The sequence below is a fragment of the Empidonax traillii genome, unplaced genomic scaffold, assembly GCF_003031625.1.
Source record: "Empidonax traillii isolate 1590-97213 ecotype Southwest subspecies unplaced genomic scaffold, ASM303162v1 scaffold346:size580472, whole genome shotgun sequence".
Classification (NCBI taxonomy): domain Eukaryota; kingdom Metazoa; phylum Chordata; class Aves; order Passeriformes; family Tyrannidae; genus Empidonax; species Empidonax traillii.
Window position 1 is genome coordinate 319,525 of NW_020955539.1, and position 26,253 is coordinate 345,777.

At 34.5% G+C, this 26,253-nt stretch overlaps 1 long non-coding RNA gene across 1 annotated transcript; it reads left to right on the forward strand.

Annotated features, from left to right (window-relative positions):
* Nucleotides 1-18,156: 18,156 nt before the first annotated feature.
* On the forward strand, nucleotides 18,157-23,494 carry LOC114061643. Its single transcript, XR_003572169.1, has 3 exons — nucleotides 18,157-18,252; nucleotides 21,313-21,429; nucleotides 23,338-23,494. It is a non-coding gene; the product is annotated as an uncharacterized LOC114061643 (long non-coding RNA).
* Nucleotides 23,495-26,253: the final 2,759 nt, after the last annotated feature.

Below are 26,253 nucleotides of genomic sequence, written 5' to 3' on the forward strand. Positions count from 1 at the left end.
TGTCAGTTCTTGACCTCTGAGCAGATGTTGCCTATAAAGGCTCTTATTTTGACAGTGTTTCCTTTGAGGCATAGGAAATAAGAGGAAATACCTGCAGAGGTAGAATTAACTCTGCAGAGTATTCTAGAGGATAATTTTCTATTCTGTGTTACAACACATTACACCTTTGAGAGTATCTTTCATTTGGGGAAAAGCTGTACCTGTAAATGCCTTGTGGTTCAAACCTTTTTTGTCCCCAAGGATAGTTGAGTGTCATGACAAGGGCTCCCCTTCTCTTGCACTCAGAAGCAGCAGCAGAGTCTGCTTGGACTTGATGTGAATGTCTTGACTTTACACAGGTCCCAGTTCTGGTTTGTGTGCGGGACATAAAAGGCAGAGCCAACATAGGAGCTGTGCTCAGGGCACAGAGTTAAGTGGTACAGTAGTAGGACAGAAACTAGCACAGTACATTTTCTGAGGCAGTAAGAAACTTCCAGTCATCCACAATTCCTCCACATCCATGTTGTCCTTGTTGCTTCTTTATCATTAACTCTGTCTGCTCCCCTAACATATATTAGCATACATAACATATATATTAAAAAAGGTCTCATATCCTCCCAGCATATGTTTTGTACAGGAATTTCTTACTTATTTTTTCACAGAATCAATGAATATTCTAAGTTAGAAGGGACCCACAAGGATCATCAAGTCCACAGCACCTCCTTTTTGTGCTTTAATTAGAGATAGATTTCAGAGGATGAAGAAAACAGTCTTAAATTAGAGTTTAAGGCTAACAATTAAATATCTCATTAGTAACACCTGTTTCCAAATCATATTCCCCTATTGTTAATTTGTATTGTTAAACCCTCTTTACTTATGTGTACATATATGTATATGTATCATATAGTTGTAAATGAGGTCATGATAACCACAGGGAAAATTTCTTCTAGAATTCTGAAGCCATGAACAATCAGTGCCTTAATTTATATTTAAAGATATGTTTTAACGTTCTCTTCTGAAAGTCTGAGTCAGCTGTCCTGGCCCTCCATGCTCCCTTACAGCATCTTATGCATCTCCTCACTGGCAGAGCATGAGACACTAAAAATTCCATGATGTAGAGTAAGCACTACTGAGCAACAACCAAAACATCTGTGTGCACAGTATCAGTTACTAGAAGGAAATTAACTTTATCCCAAATAAAACTAGGACAATAATTAAAGAACATACTTCAGGTAGAAAAGCTTTGGATGTTTGTATGGAAATCTATAGCACACCTGATCTTTTCTAAACCAAACAAAATTAATCTAAATATACACAATGTGGAGACTTTAACTGAATGGTTCGAAATGTTATCTCAATACACAGTGAATGTATAAATATAAATAGTTTCAGAAATAGGCCTTCAGGGACTTAGCTGCAAAATTTATCTAACATGAAAAATTTCCTGGATCAGAAACTGTTGAATTGTGCAGTTGGGATGTGTGGGGGGAGACAAGAAGGAGAGCAAAGAAGAAGTGGTCTAATTATACTGGTTAAAAAGTAATACACATGAAGGATTTTCAACAACTACAACAATAAAACATCACAATTAATGCCTGAAACAAATATACTGTTTTGGGATTTTCTGTATTGAAAAAGACCAATAAACTTCTCAGATAGTTTGCGAAAGACAAGGCAAAGAGGGTTCCTATCTAAAAAATAAAAACATTTCTACAATATATGAAGGTACCAAGTATTGTACGTGATTCTGTCACAGGTCAGAGCTGTACAACTCTTCTTCTTTTTTAAGCATATCATTCAGTTTTAGAAAATAAAAATATAAGGGTAGGGGTTTGGGGGTTTTTTTGTTTGTTTGTTTGGGTGGGGGGGAGGTTCTGGTATATTTTCTTTAAAAAAAAAATTTCAAAAGAAGAATCATTGGATTAGCAGCCCTTTGCTTTCAGTCTTTCAGTGGTTGCAGAATAGATGTTAGGAGGCATGCCTGGAATGTTAAACTGGTCTTTTGGAAAAAGGAATAACATTTTACATATCTCTAGGCATACTGAACCCTGGGGCAAAGCTATATTTCTTCAGTTGGAGTATATATTCTTACTGACTTTTAGTTAAATTACGTAATATGTATGCACTGAGAAAGAATTTGTTACTGGCAGTTATTAGTCCTGATGGTTATTTCAGTACAGGTAGTAAAATCCACTATGGAATATATTATGTAATTATTAATCCTGCTTTACCCTACAAGCCTTGATATATTTAGTGTTATATTTTGCTTTTACATACAGTAATGTCATGTATTGACACAGTGTGAAACTATGGAAGACACTACCAAAATTACTTTGCATCACAGTTGGTGCAATTAAATGTTAAAGGTGGATCTTCTTTACTGTGGGAAGGTCTAGCTTAGAGTTTCAGTATTGTTAATTAATAGAGTGGAGATTTTCCAAGCTGTCTGAAATTTATTGCTGTTCTTAAAGATAGCTTATTAACAGATTTATGCTTATTGAAAAATAACTTGACCAAATACCTCAATCCAGTGAATATTATTTTCACTGTAACATGCTGACATCTGATAACACCATAAAAGAAAACTGAACATGAATATCTAATATTTTTTCTTACAGGTCACAGTAGTCATTAATTCAAATGAAGAATCTAAATTTGTTGTTATTATAATGACATTTGTCACATTAAATATCTCTGTTGGAGACTTCTGCTTGAGAGAAATCTTTGTTTCCACCTTGTGAAGAGCACTCTCCATTCCTAGTCATTAATTTTCTCAGATTTTACAAAACATTAAAAGCAATTTACTAGAATAATATTGAATTTGATTAAAACAATCTGAATAGTTAAAATCCTTGTTTTCAGAACTAATCAGTTGTTGTAATGTCATAGGAGTATTCTTATATTTGGAGGTTCTGACTTGGGACAGCTCAAAATTATATAAATACATACATAAATTATAATTGCCATAAATATAGAGTTTTAGGTCACCTTTTTTAAAAAAAAATTTGGGCATTAGTTTAGTATTCTCTTAGTTGAGCTCCTGCATATATCAGATAAGTATTTGCAACTGTACTTTTTTTTAATTCCCCCTCCCCTGCCCATCCTTGATTTGTAACAGCAACCACAGGCTGTATGTGCAGTAACAATTAGGAATATTAAGCAGCTAAAATTGGTGGTTATTATTTTTTAGTTAATTGTCATACCAAACAAACTTATCTCCTGGTAGTAAGAAAGAATTTGTGATCAGTAGTTTTCAAATTCACAGTATCATTTTGAACAAAGTCATATATAGACTTGTCAAGGTAGGGCAAAAAATATGAAAAAAGAGAAATACAGACATCCTTGTCATCAGTGCCTTAGCAGTTAAATAGATCTAGCCTCCCTGAATAACTGAGTTCTTGAATTATTAAAACATCTTCTTACTTTCCTTCAGAAGATGATAGACCTAATTTAAAAAGAGATATTAAATTTGAAGTGATAGTTCTTAACATCTTTTGTTCTACATTAATATGATTTACTGATATTCATTCTTTCTGCTATAGCATGTTATCTTGCTTAAACTATATATAAAGAAAATTACTTAATTCAAAAAATGTTCAAATTTCAAACTCCTCTGGGTTTAGTGGTATTCATATCTGCCCAAGAGATTTGTCTCCCTAGGTTTCCCCTATACTTAGAGAAGTGGAAAGCCCTTACCAGAGGGTGATTTGTATGTTCCAATTTGCCCTCTAAAATAATGTCTCTCATTTTGCTACTAATAGAAAGAGCCTAGGGAAAGAGCCTCCGTGAATAACCCATCAAAACCCAAAGACCATCTTTTCAAAAGAACTCAGACAATTAACAGACTGATTTTTGAGAAATGTACTTATTGAACTGCTTTTAGTGTTCTCTTAAACATTTCTCATCTTAAGAGGAAAGATTCTTGAATGGAGCAGTTAGTGACATGAGGAGTTTCATTCAGTGTTTCACATTTGAACACAACTTTCTAAGAACGAGACTGAGAATTAATTTAATTGAACTCAGCTTAAATTACTTCAGCTGAGATAAGATGGATGTTGATTAACAGAGACAAATGCCAAGTCTGTTAAAGTAATTCAAACTTAACAAGAAAACATTTGTGACATGTTTATTGAGGCAAAGTCTCTTGAAACAAGATTACATTACTACATACTGAAGTCTAGGTATGTTCGGGACCTTATGTGAGCAGGAATTGCTGACAAAAAATATAGAACTTAAAATTAATATTTCCTTAGTGTTCATGAAGTTAGAATCTTAAATTTTACATACAAAGCCAATCAGGTTAAATTGTGCAGACTCTTATCCTCTAGTTTTTAATGTAAAAATGGAATTGCAGACATTGAAACTGTAAGCATGGTCTGTCTAAAGAAATTTATTTGTTTCACTGGATCTCTAATAACAAAAACAAAAGCACCTTTTCTTTAAGGTTGTTGTATCACATAAAACAATATTCATTCCTCAGACTGCCAAAGCACAGCTCAATCTCCAATAAAATATACCGCCTAAGGAGACTTTCCACTGTGCCTTTTGCAACTGGACTGGTCTATCTCGCATTGGCCTGTTTCGCCATCAGCGCGCTTGCAGCAAGCGTGAGGAAAGCAACGCAACATAATTGCACTTTACCATGCAGCTAACATATAGACTGCCCAGAGGAACACTTTCTGAGCTCTAGAAGGTAAAATGTGCTCATTTAAACTCTGGCCTTATATTAAAGTTGTGAAATTCTATTCCTGTACAACAAAAGAAAAACATATCAAATTCCTGTTTTCAGGGATGATCCTTTTTTAAAAATTAAAGCTGCTATATTGAAGGTTTGTGAAGGTGCTTAAAGAATACCACAGATTTCAAAGAGAGAAAAAGAGATTAATTTTATTGGCTGGAAAAAAACCTTTCTCAGATTTTTCTTTTTCTCTGACACGTTGGAGGTATATGTTAGTTTATTAAATTTTCCCTCTTATTCCTTCATCTTTCAGCAGTAGAATGTATGTGTGTGAGGTACTTAAACATTATGGACAGGATTTTTCCAGTCAACAGATTAGGTAAGAGTGTTTAAAGATTGTGTCTCATGCTGACGAAATAGTCAGCAAAGAAACAAATGAAAATAGAGGGTAGAATGGCTCTCACAGAATGTTACTGATGGAGTGAAAAGTGAGAAAGGATTGTATGCTCTTAGTGAGAAAGGGGTGGATAAAAGAAACAGTTTGATCAAAAAAAAGTTTTAGAGTAAGGTGATAGAAAAGGGTCTCCTTGAATATTGTATGGACTAAATGTTCTTCATTCACAGAAGTTTAAAACAGCTGGCCTGTGAAATTGGAAGTTATTAGCAGGGATTTGTAATGAATCTGCCAAGTCTGAGTGGCGCCATATGACAGGAAAATACAATATCTAGCTTATAGGAAAGAAAAACATGCAGCTGCAAGCTGATGAGGCTATCCTCTGTAGCATTCATGTCTTATGAATAAATGTTGAAAGTAAGTAGTCAAGTCATGCCTGTAAATGAATAATTGTTGGAAAATAATGCATCAGTTCATCAAAAATAGATTGTGTCAGACTAACCTTGTATATGTCTTTGATAAGACAACTGATTGACTGTCTAGACAGGGATAGTCAATAGTTTTAATCTAATTTCAGTAAAACATTTGATATAATACCATGTAGCAAAAGACAGTGATGCAAGGTGGCTAAGGAGGTTGTGTTGCCTGATTTTAAAACAGAGTATTATTGTTTTAGAAAGAATTTTGTACCACTGGTGACTGATTCAAGTGGTTCCTTCAGGTTTGTGCTCACTGAAGAGTGGTTACATTCGTTAAATAGATTAATCATTGCTATTAATTTTCTCTTGGTCTAAACTCTTTTATACAAGCCTGCTTATGGAAACAAGGAAAGGGAAGGTTAAGGATCATTATTGAAATATATTGAGCAGAAAATTTAGTCCATTTCTTCAGGATCATTTTTTTGTCTTCCTGCATCATCTTCATTTTTTATAAATTATGGGTATTACTGACATTACATATTCTCTATTTAGTGTCAGATGAGTTCCATATGTTTTACTGATAAATAAAAAAATAAGGAGATTAAAATGAATATTCTGGCAAGCAGGGCTAAGATTTGTGAAGGTTTACTTTTAAGTAGCTTTGAAGTCACTTGAGGATCTGCATAATAAAGATGGCTGTATCTGTGAATAAGTCTGCAGTATCCCACACTGATTTCAGACCTTGCTTAATGTCAATCACTATAATCAGCATATGGGTCTCAATAAGAATACTTAACTTGAAACTGTTTTGTGAGCCATCTGTAATTTACAAGTTTTTGATATTATGGGTTATAAATTAGTCTGGACTCAAAGAGCCAATACTGTATAAAATGAGAAACTAAATTAGAATAGCAAGTCTTTTTGAATTGTATGCTCTTCTTAGACGTAGATTTAAGCTACATTCAATTTCTTTCATTATTTTTAAAAATTCCATTACAGTGCTAACCAATATAAATCTTTTGCTTTTAGACCATAAGAATTCATTAGAAAAACTGTTAAATCTAGTGGACAGATTACAGAATCATAGGGAATTTCTATGGATAACTAACTAGGCGTATATGTCACACATCTCGTCAAATATGGAGGGAATAGGGATGAGAAACGGAGGAGGGAAATGATAGTGGAAAAGGGTCAAAATATGTTCACAACAGAAATATGTCAAATAAGGAATCTAGATGTCACCAGCTTGATGTTGTTGAAAAGAGTTATTTGAACTTTTGAGAAAATAGGGAGCTCAAGAGCCCAAGTTTGAATGACACATCCTACTGACTTGCACGTTTTTCAAAAGGTTATTTGGGGCTATAATTATATCTTCAATTTTGCCTATGTTAAAAGTAAAAAATGCTGCCTGTTAATGTATGATTTGTGATAGGAATTGTCAGAATATTCATAATTACTTTAAAAAACCAAACAAAAACAAACAAACAAACAAAAAAAAAACACCAAGAAACATATACAAGTTTTCTGTCAGTTTTGTGGCTTTGTCTTTGATCTCTAGTGCATCACGTAGTCATGCACTAGCCCTTTTCATATGGTTATGTGTGACCATAAAGTTGTATTATGCTGTACAACAAAGCTAATAAGTGACACCAGTAACAGAATCATAGAAACATTTAGCTTGGAAAAATCCTTTAAGATCATCAAGTCCTACCAGTAACCTAGCATGTCCAAGTCCCTAAGCACCATGTCTATAACCCATTTTTCAAATACCTTCAGGAATAGTGACTCCACCACTTCCCTGGACAGCCTGTCCTAATGACTGACAATCCTTTCAGTGAAGAAACTTTTCCTAATATCCAACCTGAATCTCCCCTGGCCCAGCTTGCGGGCACAGCTGTTTAGCCTCCAGGCTAAACAATCCCAGCTCCCTCAGCTTCTTCTCATAAAACCTGTGCTCCAGACCCTTCACCAGCTCTCTTACTCTTCTCTGGACATGCTCCAGCACCTAAATGTCCTTCCTGTAGTGAAGGGCCCAGAAATGAACACAGGATTCAAGGTGTGACCTCACCAGTGTTAGTATGAGAGGATGATCACCAGTCTGGTCCTGCTGACTATACTGTTTCTGAAATAAGTTAGGATGCCATTGGCCTTCTTGGCCATCTCACCACATTTACTATGAATAAAAAGGAAATTATAATTAAGAAGTACTTTATGATTTCAAGAAGTTTAAATATAATGCAGATTAATTTCTTGTGCATAGTGTAAATTGTCATCAAGCTATCAGGACAGTCATCTGGGCACAGGAGCAAAGAATAGACATTTCTTGCAATGGTGGAAATAAAAAAACTTATGCCAAAACTCAATGCAGTTAGAAACATTTATTTACATTATAGGACTTCTCTGTCTTACTATTAGACATATCAAATTGAGATCTACAGACTTCTCTATAACCTGTTCAAATATTTACTGTTTTTTTCTAAGATGTCTACTGGGCTGTGGGCTTTCTGAATTTCTATTTCAGCATTTCAGAAACATATGATTTGCCTGGCACTAGTATTTCTAGTTTATGATTGCTTTCTTGTGCAATATGCTCAAGCACATACCAACAGTCAAATGGAAAAAAAAAATCCTTAAAAAATTTCTGTTGAGTCCGATCTCACTTTATATTGAAGGTGAAACAAGTCCACTCCATACTTTCCTTTATTCCACATAAGTATTATAAAGTTGTTTTATAATAATGACACAGTTATTAAAATCAGTACTATAAAAATAAGATTTGTACAAGATTATTTCATATGAGCAAATTAGTTTAACTTTCCTCCGCTGTTACCTGACTGGAACGCATTACATTATTGTGATTTGTCAGTATGAGTAAATTACAAATGGAAGGCTGAATTATTTGTATAGAATGAACTTACTGATTTAGCTAAACTTGCACTTTCTCACTTTATAATACTCATCTGATGTATATCGTTGGATGATTTTCTATGTAGTCTAATATTGCTCAAAAGCTACTCATTCATGGAAAATACATAGATGAATCTTTACCTAGAAAGAACTTCTGCATGTTCTCTAAATTCTGAAGTGTTGCTGGTAAGAACTGTTTCTGGACTAGGTTTAATTCTAATTCTAGTCTGCTTCTCCATTATAAACAAAAAAAATCTTGACCGTTATTGTGAAGATAATGGTGGGGTTTTGTGAGGTACACAAGAGCCACATGCCAAATGTTAATAGTTCTGATAAAGCATTCAGATAGTACTACCGCTGCCCTGCACTACAGTATGGTTTACCTTATTGTCAAAAAATAAGCTGAAAGACTTCCCGAGAAAATGAACAGAAAAAATCTGGGAGTTGCAAAGATAGATTAAAAAAAGTGACTAAACCCATACGTGGGATAATTTCCCACTGAGTTTGCTTACCTAGCTTGTAATAAAAGGGAATATGATAGTGCTCTCCACATTAATAAAGTTGAATAGCAGGATAAAACCACCCAAGCTCCTGTCAGCGTGGTGAGAAGGACTTGGATAACACAATACCTCTTTTTTGAGACTGAAAACACCATTATTATATCTTCTTGTGTTTCAGAGAAGTCTAAACTTAGTGTGACAGAAAACAGTTGAAGGTCTTCTCTCAGGCACAGCTATCCTAGTAGGATAGAAAGGTAAGTCAGGTCTTTTGCAGAGAATAATTTTGTCTTTTAAATAAATGATAGAGAAGATTGAATAGACTGTCAACAACATACTAATCGCCTTCAATTCTGCTACCAGTAACTGTTCCCCACAGACCATAAAAGATATTCTGATTTGACTTTTAGATGCCTGGCCATCTGTTTCCTGAACATCTTGTATTAATTGTCTGAATGGATAGATATTTGGCAAGCACATGTAGCCTACCTAACCTGTCCACTCGTTCAGATGAGACGCATCATTAACAGTACACTATCTACAGTCCGCAGTTGTTTCTCCCTTTGACAAGTCTGAAGTAATTATGTATGCATAACATGCAACCTGTCACATTAGGAAAGTCAGTTGTCAGTGCTGTCTCATATTTATGTAATCTGTCTGTCAAATGATTACTCATAACAAAAAGAGACAGAATGAGCATAAGTAGGGGCATAAGTCTCTTGGCAGTTAATGAAACTACACAATATCTCATGTGGCGGTGATGTTTTTCCATATGTAGGTAGCCCTGTTGTCTTCAGCAAAGCTAGCTTTTAAAATGGAAGAAATACCACTGTTGCCATTGGTGTAGTTAGATTAGCATTGTTGAGTCCTGGCCATTAATTTCATATGTTAGATATTACTGTAGAGGAATAATCAGTAGCAAGGTCTTGTTATCCTCCCTGACTGTTTCAGCTGAGTTTGATGCTGCAGTTTGATATAAGGTATAAAACAACACTGAAATGAACATAATAGTTTTTATTGGGGTTCCTGTCTTTTAAATAAAATTAATCACTTCTCTAAATGGTTATGTGGACCATAAACTTTCATTTATGAGTTCAGCAAAGCATTTAGTAGAATTATCTATTTACTTTTAGAAAAGGAAACAAATGGGGAAAGCTTGAAGCCCTGAAATGTTACCCTCACTGTATTTGGTAAATATCATGGCATTCAGATCATGAATACATTAATGTATGACAAATCACATTATAATAATGATTTGAACTAAATTAATTCTTCTTCCTTGATCAGTGGTAGAAGACTTGCAAAGGGTTAATGCAAGTGGAGAAGTCTGGTAACAAAATTTTTGTTAGCGTTATTAACAGTACACCAGATTTCCTGCAACTAGAATAAAACTTAGGGAAAAAGATCAGTTGGGTATATTTCACAAATGTCTCCTGAGAATTGAAAAATAATGATAGAAGTGCAGATAGTGCAAAGATTCTATAAAATCATAGGACTGATTTAATACTTCAGGACAAAAGGGTTGCTTGTATGCTTTTCTTGTTGTCAATGAACATGTGTATAAGTTTTAAATGAGTATCATTTAAAAAAAAAGAAACAAACCCCAGCAAACTGCAAACTGGAAAAAATTCACTGCAGATGAAAACCAGTGCAAATATAATTTCTCTTTTCTTCATGTTTGTTACTAGTAACTGTCTTAAAAATATTTTCTGCATGTTAGCAAACTGTTACCCTATTGGCTTAACCTTGAGATCTGATTTTTTAAAGCATGGTGTGTAACACTCCACATGAAAAATCCATAACCTCTACTAAAAATTGATATGAAGGCTATTGCAAATGTTGAATACAATTTTGACCTGAGAAAATGTATGGTGATATATGTGTATTTTAAGGGACTCCTTAAAGTATTTCTTCAAATGTTTATTTGATTAAGATATTCTCCCAAAGACACCATTTAATATTTAATTATGATGTATACTTTATACACCTACAGTCGTGTCATTTGTACACATCATATTCTGTTAATGTTGTGTTACATTATTTTTAAATACTTAGCTTTTTAAAATAAGGGCTCAACACTGATCAAGTATCCCTAAAATAGTTTTTGACCACTCTTTTAAAAAGTTTTTAATCATACTGGATAATTTCCCTATTTCCTCTGGTTTCTCTTCCTTGCCCGTCTCCCTCTTTGACCTGGGATCAGCTTCAAAGCAAAAGACTTGTGAGGGACTGAACAATGGTGTTATGTTACTACAGGTGTACCTGACCTCTTTTAATTCAGTTGAAATACATCCACAGTTGTGCAACGGGAAGGCAGGCTTGCTTTGAGCAAACCTTTCTCTTTTATCTTCTTTGAAGTAACTTCTGTAGGCAACAGCAATGAAGCTAAGGTAGCAAACTGTGCTTCATGGGTGAAAATAGTCCTGAGGACTTGGTCCAACAAATGCTGTCAGAATTTCACAGCATCTGAAGGCACTGTCCACGCAATGTTCATAAAACCAGTGTGGCATCTACATGTGAGATCTCTTCAGCATGGCACTAGCTATGATTCCTTTAGGTAGTTAGTCATCACCAGCTAAAAATAAAGCCTTTAAACCAATTTAAGAAAAAAATAGAAACACAAATATAAATTTAGAGATGGAATTTGAGGATAAGAATTCTAAATGTTCATGAATTTGGGAAGTAGTTACTGGAGGAAAGCACATATCTTAAGAAGAGTGTTTTCTTTCACTTCCACATCTTCTGATGAAAGTCTTAAGATTATTTTTTATAAGTTGGAGATAGTAGCAGCAATACCATACTAGAAGAGGTCACCATGCTCACCTGGAGTATTTACATCTCCTTCAAAAAAGCTTTTTGTGAATTTTTTGTCCTTTTATTTTTGTTTCTTCTTCCAGATATAGATAGAATTATTTAAAATTGTATTGCCTTTTCATTCTTACATGAATGAGCTGGCATTCACTGAGTGATGGTATCTTTGTGCTGGTCTCAGCAACAGAGATCTAGAAAGAAAGACAGTAAGAGAAGAGGGCATACTATTTTATTAGGACTGTAGTCTCCATACAAATTGTTACACTTTTTGTTGTGATTTACAAATTCCCCTTCTGTATAGCTTTCAATTTCTTGAGGTAGTCTGTATAGATAAATGGAGAAGAATGCAAAGCAGGCAGGGAACAAAAGATTAGTACCAAATATGCCTCCCTTATGTTCTAGAAGGTGTGCATTCTTGCAGAAACAAGCTCATATGCCATGTGAGCTATTGACTTCCTGGAGTGAAGCTTGGAGCACTCTTGTATCAGGCATAGCCTAAAAGAAGCAAAGAATGACCAAGAAAGTCCAAAACTATGCAGGGTACTGGCAAAAGAACCTTGGCAGAAAGTGTGCCTCAGGAATGCGTTCACATTGAGTTCAATGGTGGAAAACATCCCACATCTCAATGAAACTGCTTTTCATTAGGGTTAGAAAATCATTTGCACAGGCTAAATGACACACAGGAACGTTTTGCCTGTGGATTAAGGGTGTTCTGACATGAAAGAATTCAAAATGACCCTCTGCAATGTAGAAGTGTAAACAAAGCCCAATCATGTCAGAAATACTTGTTTTGAAAAGCACAAGCTTATAATTAACTTGTTGTAACGGCTTAACTAAATCCATTTTTTTTTCTGTAGCCACATGGTTAGAATTCCACAGAAGTTCAGCAGGAGCACTGGGATTACAGTACAGTATGCACATGTATGTATGTTTTGAATTGGTATGTATTTTATGATCTAGTCCTATCTTACCGTGTTACTTCATAAGGATAATACAGAAAGTTCCAATTTTTAAGATATTACCTAAACCCCCAAATTTTCTGTCATTTTAGAGCTGGAAGCCAGTCTAAATAGTAGTTCGAGTCAAGTATAGACACTCCCTTGGTATTTCCAAGGTTCACCTTGGTAATTCCCAAAGTACTTCAGGCTATGAGCCTGATAAACAAGAATTACTATTAAAAAAACTGATAAAATTACTGTTATACTTTAAAAAAAACCCCAAACAATCACTGTTACAGTAAGTTTTAAAAAGAAGCAATGGCATTTATATGGCATTGGTAAGATTTTGGGGGGGGGTTTTGGTTGTTGGGGTTTTTTTTTTGAAAAGGCACTGATTGCTCACTTTGTTCTTGAAAAGCATTAGGAGCAGTTTTCCTTATGGTTGGGTGAAGGAATATATAAAAAAATCCATCTCAAGGTAAAAGTAAAAAAAAAATCTGTAGAAAAAGGCTTAAAAACTCATCTTTGATTTCACTTTAGTACCATTTCCTTTCTCTTTCTCGTTCTTAACTTTGGGGTTTAGATCAAGTGTATAAAATCCTTTAATATCTTCCACGTGAATTAGCACTTAACTAGTTTTTCTTTTCTTTTTTTTTTTTTCCTCAGCTTGCTTTCTTGTATTAGTTACAAATACATGATTCTGTGATAAATCTGAAGTGAGTTCATGCTCTCTTGCTCAGAAGCATGACATCTAGTGAAAAAGACGTTTAAAATTTTAAAGAGGAAGAAAATCCCTTCACATTGATTGTTTGCACACTGTGCTCTGTGTGATATAGTATTTGTATCAAATTTTCTGTTTGTTACTATGGCAAATTTGAAATTACAACCATCTCAAGGAAGTTCTGCTGACTTTGAATTTAATAAATAGCCATTGTATTTCTAAGTATTACCATTAGCTGAGTCAGCTTGTTTCTACTTAAATAGATAGATTTTTGGAGTCTTTCATGTACCTAATACTTCCCTTTACATAATATCTTGAATTATACATCTCTTTCTGTCACTAATTTGCTGCTGTTTGTAACCTCTCAGTGGCATATAGAATCATGCAATCTGGGGGAGTTTGGTTTTAAACCGCACTATATAAAATGCAGAGGACTTCAATAAGAAAGAAAACCATGAAATTAGGCTGCCTGCACTCCGTTGCTCTCTGTTCTGGACAAATGCTGACAAAACAAAGGATACCTGAATAATGGCTGTTAAAAATAGAGACAAAGAGAATGCAGCGATCAGAGAAGCAGTAATGAGAGATTCCCAGCCCCTCGGTATCAAGTACTATAACTAGCAAGATTGATAGATCTCAGTCTTTATGCTGAACAGCTACGCCTTTCTCCCTGCTGGAAAATCTGCTTTGGTGCTTCCACAGAGGAATGCTGAACAAACTAAGGGGATGATTCTGTAAAGGTGGATAGGACATACTAGGGGAAACTTGGAGAGGGATGGAGAGAAAAAAGTGAAGAGATAGGAGTGAACTGGGATGGAACAAATGCTGAGCAATGAGGGGAAAGGGGCATAAAAGAGGCTGGGAATGTGTAAGCAGGCTCTTGATCACTGTGCTTGTCTCACCAACCCTGCAGCTGATCATCACCTGTCATCTCCTGGTTAACCTCAATTTTTAAACATCTTCTGTCTGAGTGTGCTCTCTATTCTGCATATGCGACCCAGTAGCAAAATTCAAGGCAATCTATCTGCCAACCTGGAGAAGTCTGGGTGATGGTTAGCAGGGAGACCAAGGGTCTTGGAGCTGGCTAACTGCAGACTTTGGATCTGATAGCAGGACCCCAGACAGACAGAGCACCTGGGAGTGAAACACTGGTGGAATCTGGGAAGGGATTTTTTCCCCAAGAGCTCTGAGAAAGGACTGAGTGATTATTCATGCAGTCTCTGTTTTAAGTGGGTGTCTGTGCCAATGCTTTTCTCCTGTCTGTTGATCTGTTTGTAAGCAGTTGTGTCTGCACAGACCTTTTGTGTGCCCATGAGAGATTAGGGTTCAGAGAGATTAGGGTTCATGAGAGATTAGGTTCCTGGTGAGGCCTGGAAATGGGACTAGGGCAGATCCTCTCAGTCAGCTCGCGAGGGAATGGACCACCTGCATCCTTCAATCCACTGGATTTGGATGTATATTACATGTCTATTAAATACTCTAAGTTTACCTACTGATCTTAATATTTCAAAACTCTAGGTTCAGAACTCTAGGAGCTCTTTCTCACGGTGTGTGAGGGTAGGAGGGGGTGTGGATTTTTGTGTACTTATTTTTGGTCATGGGGAGTATTTTTGGGTGGGGTTTTTTTCCACTTGTAGTGTCATTAGCTTGGACCATAGCTAGATGGGAGGTAAGAGAGGAAGAGTTATTTAAAGGCATTGAGCATGGATGTGCAACTATGCGTTTTGTTGTCTCAGTGAAAAATTCATGTTACACCTGAATTCAATACAAATCTTGTCAGGAAGTGACCTGAGATATCCTGACTCATCTCCCTGCAGGTCATGTTTTGGCTGGCTTTGATGTTTAGAGTAACTGGCCTGCAAACCTGGACTGAAGTTTTGCCTTTGGAAAAGAGACTCTGTTTCAGGATTACTTTACTTTTTCAATAATTCACGGTTCACACATTACAGTGTCATGTCTTAAACCCCAAGTCTGAGGTGCAATTTTGTTCCCATGAAAAGTTGCAGACCAAAGCACTTTCTTTCATGACTGTGATAAAGATAAAATACTGCAGGGCAGGTTATCAAGGTATTGAAAGGATTAAATGAGGTTAGAAATAGCTTTGGGGTTTACTTTGTGCAGGAAAAAAATCTTCTATGAAGAAAAGAGACTAACAAGTTGTATCACCTGCAGGAGAGCACATTCTTTTTTGAGTCTCTTGAGGCTATCATAGAATCTTACCAGGGAAAAACAATAGAGGAAAAAATTATTAGTGATTAGATTTGAAAGGAAGCATAAAACTTGAAAATATTTTATATCAATGTTTTTTAAATGCTTTTACCAAAAATGTTGACACAGAAAATAGTTTTTATTACACTAATATTTTTATTTGCTGTTTTAGTCTGTTGATAACGTTCTTACTTTCCTTAGTAGTTGGCCAGCTAAACAAATACTAGTCATTTACACATGGATTTTTTTTGTAAATGTTTCTCTTTCAAATGACTTGCAAATTGGTGATTTCAAGAGATTTGCAAAGCAGAATTAAATTTCAAGCAATAAACTTCTAACTCAAATACTGTAATAACTAATTTAACTAATCAACTATTTAACTAATTATTAACACAATTAGAGTTTACAAAATCTACTCTCCAAGTTTTTGTTTTGCCCAGATGGATATTGTGAGAGGAAGTACCCCATAACTGGAGATGTCTTCCCAGGAAGAAATCTTGCAGAAGGTTGCCTTTATGTGCCATTTTATGACACAAATAGAAAGCACTCTCATTTTATTTAGATAATAATCCTCAAATATGGAAATGCGTCAAGCAGCATTCAGGGACAAAATGTTGATCTAACAGGATACACTGTCATCTGATCTTGCAATATTAAGCTTTACTTAATACTTTTCCCTGGCTTCATGTCCTGTCCATCAATTCATTTTTAACCAACTATGTTTCTAGTACATCTCAAATTCTTTATATATACTACCCCTCACAAGTCCTTAATTCTAGAACTCTGGAATTCATCATCCTCCAACTTCAGCACATTCAAATACTGCTGTTGTCTATGAAAATACATAGTCCTGTATAACTATTTCTCGTGGTCTTCGTTCTTTGCTGTATGAAGATATGACCATATATTTCGAGACCTGGAAAATAGTTATTGATTCCAGAGATTTCTCTCCTACTATTTAAGAAAAAAAAAAATCTCACAGCTGATAACATTTTTTTAATTGAATACCTCCTGATATGTCGTCTTAATCTAAGTTACAATGCAGTAGAGGTTACTGCGTAACCTTGCAGCATATTCCTTCACTTGCAAAGAACTGTCTTACTTAAAAGACCAAGATCTTAGTTCTGTGTGACTTTAAAAATACGTTTAGTTTATCTCCTGTCAGTGGTGATCATTCTTAGGGAAAAATCCTTATTGTTGTACATGGAGCTTTACAAATACCTCCTGAACTGTGGGGGTTTTTTAAATGTTGAAGAAGACATTAAGTCAAAATAGAAATTGATCACAAAATGGAAATTCAATTTTAGTTGAGGCAATTGAAAAGAACATAGGAGTATAGCAATAATTAGACAATTACAGTGAAATATCATAGATGAATGAACCAAGTGACAAAAAAGTCATGTAAAAACGTCAAGTGTCTGTGTAAGTTTACTCTAGATTCCTCTGTTATCTCCTAACTGCCTTCATTACTGTTGCCTGGGACATAACATCATGTAACAGAGGGTCACAAATTTTTTGCATACTCAAACCTCACAAATCACGAAGAACTTTTTTCACCCCAAAGTTTAGGAAACAGAGACCATCTCTGCAACAACAGGCAACACTGCCAGGGTATTGTGGGGGAGATAAGAACATTTAAGATAAATAAAATTATATGAAATATTCTTTTTCATAAGGCAATTTAGAATAGGGAAAAACTTAGGAACTGCAACAGGTCTAAAATTAGTAGTCATATCACACTGATGCTCTGACTGTGGTTCAACTAAAACAATGTTACTGAAAGAGTAGCAGGAGATGTGATTGAAAATCAGTGATAAAAGACAAAAGCTAACAAGAAATTTTGACTGGAGAAGAACATTTTTTTTCTATGGCAATAGTTCTCAAACAATAGTGTGGTGACAGTTGACACTAGGCAAGCTGGTACACAGGGAATTCTTGACACACCATACAGTGTGAACTCTACTGTCTCTGATTGCTGTATCCACTAAGGCAGCTAAAAAATATTTTCCTGCTATCACTTTTCTATGTAAACAGCTGCTGTATTTGCTAGTGATGACAGCTAAGTTGGGAACATCCATGAGAAGTTTTCTATTTAACAGTTAATCTGTGTTGCTGATAAATACACCTGTTCCTGCTGCTCCAAGTTGGTTTTCTTGGTGGTATGCTGATTGCAGGTACATCTTGATAGTCTTGAGAAGCCAAGTTCTGCTTCTTGTGTACTTTTTGTCCTTTGGAGTTTGTGAGAATAATCACCTTTAACTCATTTTGGTGGATTTTCAGTGAATAACCTGCATTAAAATACGCCAGTAGAGACTTTACTTACAAAAGGATACAAAATGTAGTTAAGTAATCAGCATGTATTCATTGGGCTTAGCCCTCTAAGCTTCAGGCTGAAAATAGCTCAAAAATAACAGTATTTTGTAGGAATTCTCCCTCTTTTCAGAGTCTCTACTACTTTCTGATAATTACCAAAATAGGAAATCTGTTTGTCTGAAATACTGGAAAGATTTATTCTTGCCTGAAACCTTGTTGATGGGTGTAATAGGTATCTAAGGTATAATAACAACATTTTCTTATGATATACTATTCTTTTTCCTTTTTTTCAGCTAATTTCTCCAACCTAGTAGTTTCTGATATTATTACTAGGCCTTGGGATATTTTACTGGTGCAAAATAATAGCTGCTGGAGAAAGAAGAGCAGGTTGGCTTGCTTCCAGTTGCATTTGAGGGGAAAGGGGCAGAAGCAATGCATTTTCTAGTGCTTTCATTGAAGCATATTATCTAAATGTTGCAAATTATATAAGTTCTTCTGCTTTCCTTAAGAAATTGTTTCAAAGTTAAATATTTTTGCGCTATCATGGTTTATTTTATTTTCTTTCTTTTATTTTACTTTTTTTTTTCTCCTCTCCTAGGACCTTGTCAGTCTTCCTACTCACATGGTCCTCTTAATCTCTTCCTTGCCTTTAAGCGGGGAAAGATTTCCTTCCTTCAATAACAGTATATTATTGTCTTAAGCCATTGCTTTCTAATTTCTATTTTAGCTATAGTATATGTGTCTTTCTTTTTCCAGTTTCTAAAGTAGCTTTCATATTTTGGCTTAATGTCATTTTTTGAATTCTCTTTGAACTGCTAATGACTTATTGTCAAGACAATAATAGGATTATGCATAGGATCCCTGCCATGCCACATATGCAATTACTGTCATAATCTGCACCTTATATTAAAATCTAAGAGAATTATCTGGCTTCTATTCAACAAAAGGGGTTCATTTCCAGTTCTATTACAAGTCTTTCTAAGTATCTTCTTCCTGTTAAATAGCTATTTATATTAGTTCTATATAGTGGATCAATTCTTACAAGATTGTAGAATACATGACTAATGGAGTGGGCCTTGTGAAAAGATCATTTATTCAGGTTTTACAGGGAATCTTGTGTGTCTCTTGGTGTGTAAGAAATTTTAAAATAAAAGTAACAGTACATATTAGGAAGTTAGCAAAGAATATTTTCAGGACTCACAAAATTTTTCTGATAATAGAATCACAAAAAATTTCTCTCACTAAAGACTTTGTAAGTGTGATTTCTGAGTATAATTGTTAGAGGTTAGAATCAAGTATTTATTTTAAATTTATTGTACCTAATAACCTTATTTTCTTAATTATCACTTGTTATGGCATATTCAGAACACTAGTAAGTACTTGCAACATTCATTACATGTTATTCCATACGTATTCAAACTTGTATCCCATCACTTAATGATAGTTTTACATTACGTGACAATCACCATAATGAGATTTTTTTTTCCTCATTTTGATACAAGCCAAGCAATGTGAACTTCCACAGATGCCTCACTTCAAATACTATTCAGTTCCACTGATTTTCTTGCATTTTATTCAGATTAGGCAAGTACTTTTACTCTTTATAAGATGGATTTACTTGCATTTTAAAAAATAATTAAATAAATGCAGTTGATGGGATAATTGTCGTAGATTCCAAAACAAATATTCTATTTCATTATAAATAAATATATATCTCCTGGTTCAGTATCATTTTACAGAAATACCAGTTCCTGGAAACAATATATTTTTTAAAGGTCATTTTAAAGGAAAAAGGTCCTTAGGTCAAGATTCAGGCTGAGAGTTTAAAAGAAAAAAAAATTTTGAAAAATCATTTTGGATTTTCTGTGAATTTTAGATGTATTCTTTGGATTGAATTGTGCAGAAGGGTTAACTCTGCACATTTGTGGAATTTAGGGAAGACCTATAAAGAATTTTTTATTTTTAAAGGAGACTTTTCATGATAACTGTGGTAGTCTGTGAATGAAAATTACAAATTCCCTCCTAATGATCCTATTCGTCTTCATAAAACCACAAGTATTAAAGGTAAAGAGAGGATGAGCTGCTTCTAGATTTATAATGTCAAGGAGGGAGACATCTAATGTCATGGAGTAATGGATATAAAAGGTTAATCTTGGTCCAGAAATCCAAGTAGCATAGTAAAAACAATGACTGCTAACTTCAAGTATTTCTGTAACTATGTATTTCAGAAACTTTTAATAACCTTCATCTTCTTGCAGTGCTCAGTAGACAAGGCAGCAATTTTCTGTCTTTGTTAAAGTAGCTAAAAATGCTTCATGGTGAACTACAGAATAATTAGTCATACCACAGGATTTTGAATTTTCAAAGGCATGTTTCTGAACAAGTAATCCATACCTGATAGTGTTTTCTGTGGTTTTTTTCCCTCTCATAACCTTGGTTCCTAGCATCCCAAATCTGCACATAAAAGAATAGAACTTCTATTTTCATCTTGTATATTTTCTGTTTCAAATCCTTTTATACAACTATTTTTTCTTTAAGTTGCATATTGAATTACTTTTCGGCACAAGATGATTTTGGATCCTGATTTTTGTCAGGTGAATTTATATGACCACAAATAGCAAGGAGCACTGGAGTGAGAGTGCACTAACTCAAGACTTTAAATCAGTTTACTATTTTCTTAAAACTCTGACCCTTGCAATATAAAGGGGAGGACTTTATTTCTACATTTATGTCCTCAACATATGCATCTTTATTCCATTCGGTCTTCACTAGAAGTGTTCACCAGTTGATGCACTTGCTCTAAAATGTGAGAATGTAGGAACATCCACCAAAGCAAAAGCTCTGATCCCTTCACTCTGTCATGGGTTGTTGTACTCAAATTCTGTAAAAAGGTGGGGTTTTTTCCCTCTCTAAAAGTAATCACATTCCTTATAACTGAGATAAAAATCCAACCTATGTGACAAACAAGCATAACTTCAGAAATTCACTTCAGCCTATGAGCCCAAAACCCCAATGGGACTCAAAGTGGATCTGGAGGCAGCAGAGGACTAGTGAACTAAGGAAGGAAGCATTTTTGAGATAAGCAATCATTTCAAGTTTTTCTTTCCATTTTTCACACTCTGGGATTTACTTAAAAAAAAAAAAAATCCACAACACATTTTCCGCTCAATAGATCTGAGTTTAAATCATTTTACTGCTGTAGTGGATGCAATTTAAAAAACAGTCAGTACCAGAATAACAGAGGTGTTTATGTTCTCTGGCAAAATTAAAAAAAAAAAAAAAAAAAAAAAAAAAAAAAAAAAAAAAAAAAAAAAAAAAAAAAAAAAAAAAAAAAAAAAAGTATAAAGGAAAATTGTCACAATGTTCATGTGAAAAGAACTTAGGTGTGCTTTAGGTCTTTACAGTTTCTATAAAATGCTTATAATTGCTTATGCAATGTTTCTGTAGTTTAAAGAGCAAAAAAATAATAGAAACAAAAAACATTTTTCTGGGAAAAAAAGCAATGCCCGGAACACTTCCATGGAATTAAATTCAATATCTGATTTTGATGGAAGATATCACAAGGTAACCACAACAACATTGGTTAATTGGGAATGTGGAGATAAGAGGTGCGACCAAATATCTCTAAGCCTTCAAGGACATGAAAGTGTACGGTGCTCACACAACCCTAAAAAATTGAAATTGGGAACTGGCTGAACAGCAGGTCCCAGTGGGTCCTAATCAGTGTCTCAGGGCTTGCTTGGAGGCCTCCCACCAGTGGTGTCCCGCAAGGTTCAATACTGGCCCAGTAGTTTACTTTAAAACTGCAGAGGAAACTCCATATACTTAGAGTTAAATAGGTTTTCAACATCATAGAGTGATAATTTGGTTTTAATGTAATGGAACCTATAGAAAAACAAGATTCTTAGATTGAAACTTAGACTTAATCTTAAATTGAGACAACAGTCATAAATGCTGCCAGACTTCACCAAAATAAAAGTAGTAGGTTTCCCGTATCCAGGACAGATTTCTGACAATTTTAAAATCTTTTTTTAAGATCAGTTGATTTATTTTTTTTTTTTTCAGTTCAGGTTGCTGTTAATAGACTCACCTCTATGCTACCAATTTTCTCTATTAAGTCCCTCCTTTCATTATTTTTTAATAAAAAGCACATTTAAATTAGAAAGTCCATTAGTCAGAGTAGAATAAGAAAAAGTTCACAAAACATTTTAAAATTAAGCATTTAAAATTGGTAATTCAGCTATTGTAACTGTAGCTGCAGCTATTTTTATTCTGTGTGCCCAAGGTATAACCTTATACCTATTACCTTGGTGCACAGCATGTATTTCTTGTTCTCTTAGGAAAACCATTATAGAAACTTAGCTCTACTTTGACAACTTTTATTTTATTTTATTTTATTTTTAGGTTTAGAACATTCGTCTTTCCCAGCAAAGGGAACCACTTACCTGCTCTGTAATTATTGCACGTCTCAACAGCCTTTACCATAGAGATTGCTGAATATGCTTTCTCTCCCTCTCTTTTTCAGTTATGTAACTTAAAATTTTGTCTCTCCTTGGCTCTTAGTCTACTGGGAGAAATTGGAAGTTTTTGAAATTTCAAATTCCACTTGACTTAGTTTCAGTTGAAGTCTTATTACAGTAGTTGTCCTGAGATGTTATGGTGAAGGTATGTAAAATATTAAGCTCAAACAAGTGGGAGAAAAGGTAGATCATACTATACATGATTTATCCTGTTGCTTGCCCTTTTTTTCTGTTTTTGATTTCCACTACTATTGCAGAAAGTTTTATCTCCATCTCCTACAGGTTCTCAACCTCTCTGCTTTAGCAGCACTATTCTAATAGCTAAGATTGTTTACTTCTCTGTTCATTAAGTTCTTTTTAAAGAGAATAAAATTAATTACTTCTTAAATTACATTTTTACCCCAGTTCTCATTAATGACGAATCAGGATCTTAAGCAAAATTCAGAGGAATTTGTCTTTATTACAACTCTGCTTGATATTGTAATCTAAGGCATAAAGTCTGATCAAGAAATTAAGATAATTGACTTGATTGAATAAAGCTATTTATATGTGTTTACTCCCAACTATAAATTTGGAAGTAAGGATATTTCAATGGCAGAAGTCATTCAGGAAGAAAGTTTTATTTGAGTGAAAATACAGTCATTTGATTGGGGATAAATTATTCTAAGAACAGAGAAACAAGAGAAGAATACAAGCAGGTTCAGTCTTTCCCTGTACTGCACCTAACAGAGCAATGATGTTGTGGTGGCAATTAATAGTACTTCCCACAACTTATCAGGAAGAAAATAATAACCTAATCTAACCTTTGCAAAATGAAAAAATGGTCAAAGTAGTTTTGTTACAGTAAAACAATAAACCAGACAATTGGAGAATTATGTCATGGTAATTTTTTAGGTTGTTAATGTGATAAATTTTAATTAGCAAGATTATAAAGGTTTCTTTATTTCCAGAGAGGAGGTGCAATGTTGAATACCAAAAGATTATCCAGCTATAACACCTAACTGGGGATGACTTGGAGTAGGATATTCCTGAAAATTTGAAAAGAAATAAAGAAGAAGATGGAGATTTTTCTCTTCAGAGGTCAGGAGTTCAAAGTATAAATCTTTCTTCAAAAGGTAAGAAAAAGTACACAGGATTTTCCTTAATTCTCTAACAAGAAGTAGCAGGGAGCCAGAGAGAAAAAACAAAGAATTTTTAGGGATAAGATATAAAGGCAAACTCAAATCAACAACTAGGATGAACACAGCAGCAAGTGACTTTCTCCTAATGTGTTTTATTTATGTCTTTGTTTTCAAACCGAATTATGGATTATTTCAGTTTGTGCACAGAAAGCACACACAGGTAAAAATGGTATTGTGCTTGTTGAGAAAGATGAGAGGATGAGAAAATACAGCAAATGGATGGATAAAAGTGAATTTTACTGTAGACAAAAAAAATAGACAGGAAACAGGCTTAGCAGCTTCACTGAATGTGATATGAAGTTATTAGAAAAATATAAGTAAATCAACGGAAATCGAACAATACCAAAGTAAATGAGGTTATCAAGCTGAAAAATAACATCAAAGGCATAAAAAACTTACGGAGGTATGTCTGTTCAAAAAGCTGAAATCAGTTAGTAAGGTATTAAAGGGACTAATATTGTAGCATTTATGCCGGAGTGATAGTTACAAAACATGTATTTGTGGGGCAATGAAATGCTAAGAGTGCTATTTCCAGTATGGAGAGTAGGAAAACATTCCAAATTATATTTTAGCCACCCAAAAAGAACATGATTGCGATGGAAGCAATTTTTCTGTCCCTGAAGACATTCAGCAGCTCCTGGTGACATAAGTGGCCCTTCCAAAGGGCTCTGTTGGAGCCAGTTTTTTTCCTTAAGGCAAGCACAGAGATATGCTTGGGAACACTGACATGTAGATTGACCAAAGACCACCAAGTGAGCGTGTGTAGTTGTCTACTATGCACTTAAACACTGTATGTTTCTTGATGGATACTTGATGTATTTTCATTGATGTGTTTCTATTTAATTCTTCAATTGCTTTAAAATCACATTAGCATACCTTTTACTCATTGGACAAGTCTTGATTTGAATTACTGGGAGGCCATATTTTATTAATAAAATGTAGTTAGTTAAGTGATTTAAATTTATTTTAGCTCCTAGCTAAAGTAACCCTGATTTCATGGTGGTAGCTTTGTACACACTAGCACTGAAATTCTCCTCCTTATTGGAAACATATTCTGGGACGTGTATCATAGAATTAAAATTTAGATATCTGGGCAGGTTTTATAATGAAGGATTAATACTGGACACTTCTATTTCTTTGGTTTGCTCTTATATAGCATCCTTACTAGTGCTACTTTGTAAGTCTTTTATCAAATGCTATGGTGGTAATCTCCTTCCCACATGACTTTCACAGTTTTGAGTGCTTTCCTTGTTCTGTGCTCTCACAGCTTCTTTTCCTGCAGATTAAGCCCATTACATAGAAGCAGTGGATAGCAGTTCCTGATGGTGATGGGAGGGCTCAGAAAAAAAGAACATTTTGTAAAGCTCAGAATCTCAGTCAAGAATGTAATTTCACTGTTGAAAAAGCACCAACACAACAACCCAAACCCACAAAGTAAAACAAACTAAAGAAATGGTAGCCAACTCAACGAACCGATACTAATCTAGATGGACAAAGAATTAACACTATCTAGACTGAGAACAGTAACCTTACTATAAATTAATATACTATATTCTTTCAGTTTTCTCTTTTAAAATTTGGTTTGATATATTCCTAAAAATGCTTCCCTATAAAAGTTCACTGAGTTGTAAATATTTGGCATAAATTGCCTTTTTTCACAGTTCTACAAAATGGTTTAGTTGAATAGTGAAAGATAGAAAATTTTAGTGGCTTCATGGAACAATCTCCATGCAAAATGACTGATGGTATAGTTATAGAAAAAAAAGAAACAGGGAAAAATAAAAACTGAATTGAGTTGTCATTACTGTTAAAACTGTTGCAGGTAATATTTATTGGAAAAATAAAAATATTTCAAAGGGTTATATTTAACTGCATGTTAAGATTGCATCTTAATGGTAATAACAGGGACATGAAAGCATGCTTTAATTTTTATAGAATGAATAATTCCCTAAAACAAGTAGAAATTATAAATCTCTCTCAGCAATATCTTTTTTTATTTTGTAGATTAGAAAATACTCTTTAGTTGGATGACTTTGGTGCTAAAGAAGCTGTAAATAATGAAGCAAAAGAAAAGGAGTCAGGGAGTAGAAGAAAATAATAAATAGGAGAAACCCATCATTTTTCCTTCCAAGCCTGAATGAGGGTTGTTGTCTATCTAGGAGTCAAGGTGCTTGAGTTCCCATGAGGCAAAAGAGAGCAAATTGCCAGTTGCAGACAATGCGAATGCAATTTTACACAAGGTGGGTGAATAGGGGACTCTCTTTGTGATTGATTGCTTTCTAAACCATCAAGAGAGTATGAAATAGGGCAGCCCAGGGGTACACTTTGCACTTTACACATTCTGTTTGTGGCTGTGTCATTTTCATATAAAATTCATAATAATGTATATTCAATGTTTTTGTTAATTTTCTCAAACTTTCTATTGAATTTGTCTGGAGGTTTATTGTTTTATTAATTTTCTTTCTCTGAGGGAGGATTTTCTGGGGTATGGTGGTTCTCTGCTCTTATTCCTGACAACAAGGGGAAAATTGCAACAGTGTTGCCCAAATACTACATTTCATCTACCTGCATGAATAAGCAGTCAAAGTCTCCAGTCTGCTCCAGAGCCTTATAGAATTTCTGCAATGTTTGTAAACTTAGAAAATGCATGTAGCTGTTTACAAATTCAAATATGAAATGCAGATCAC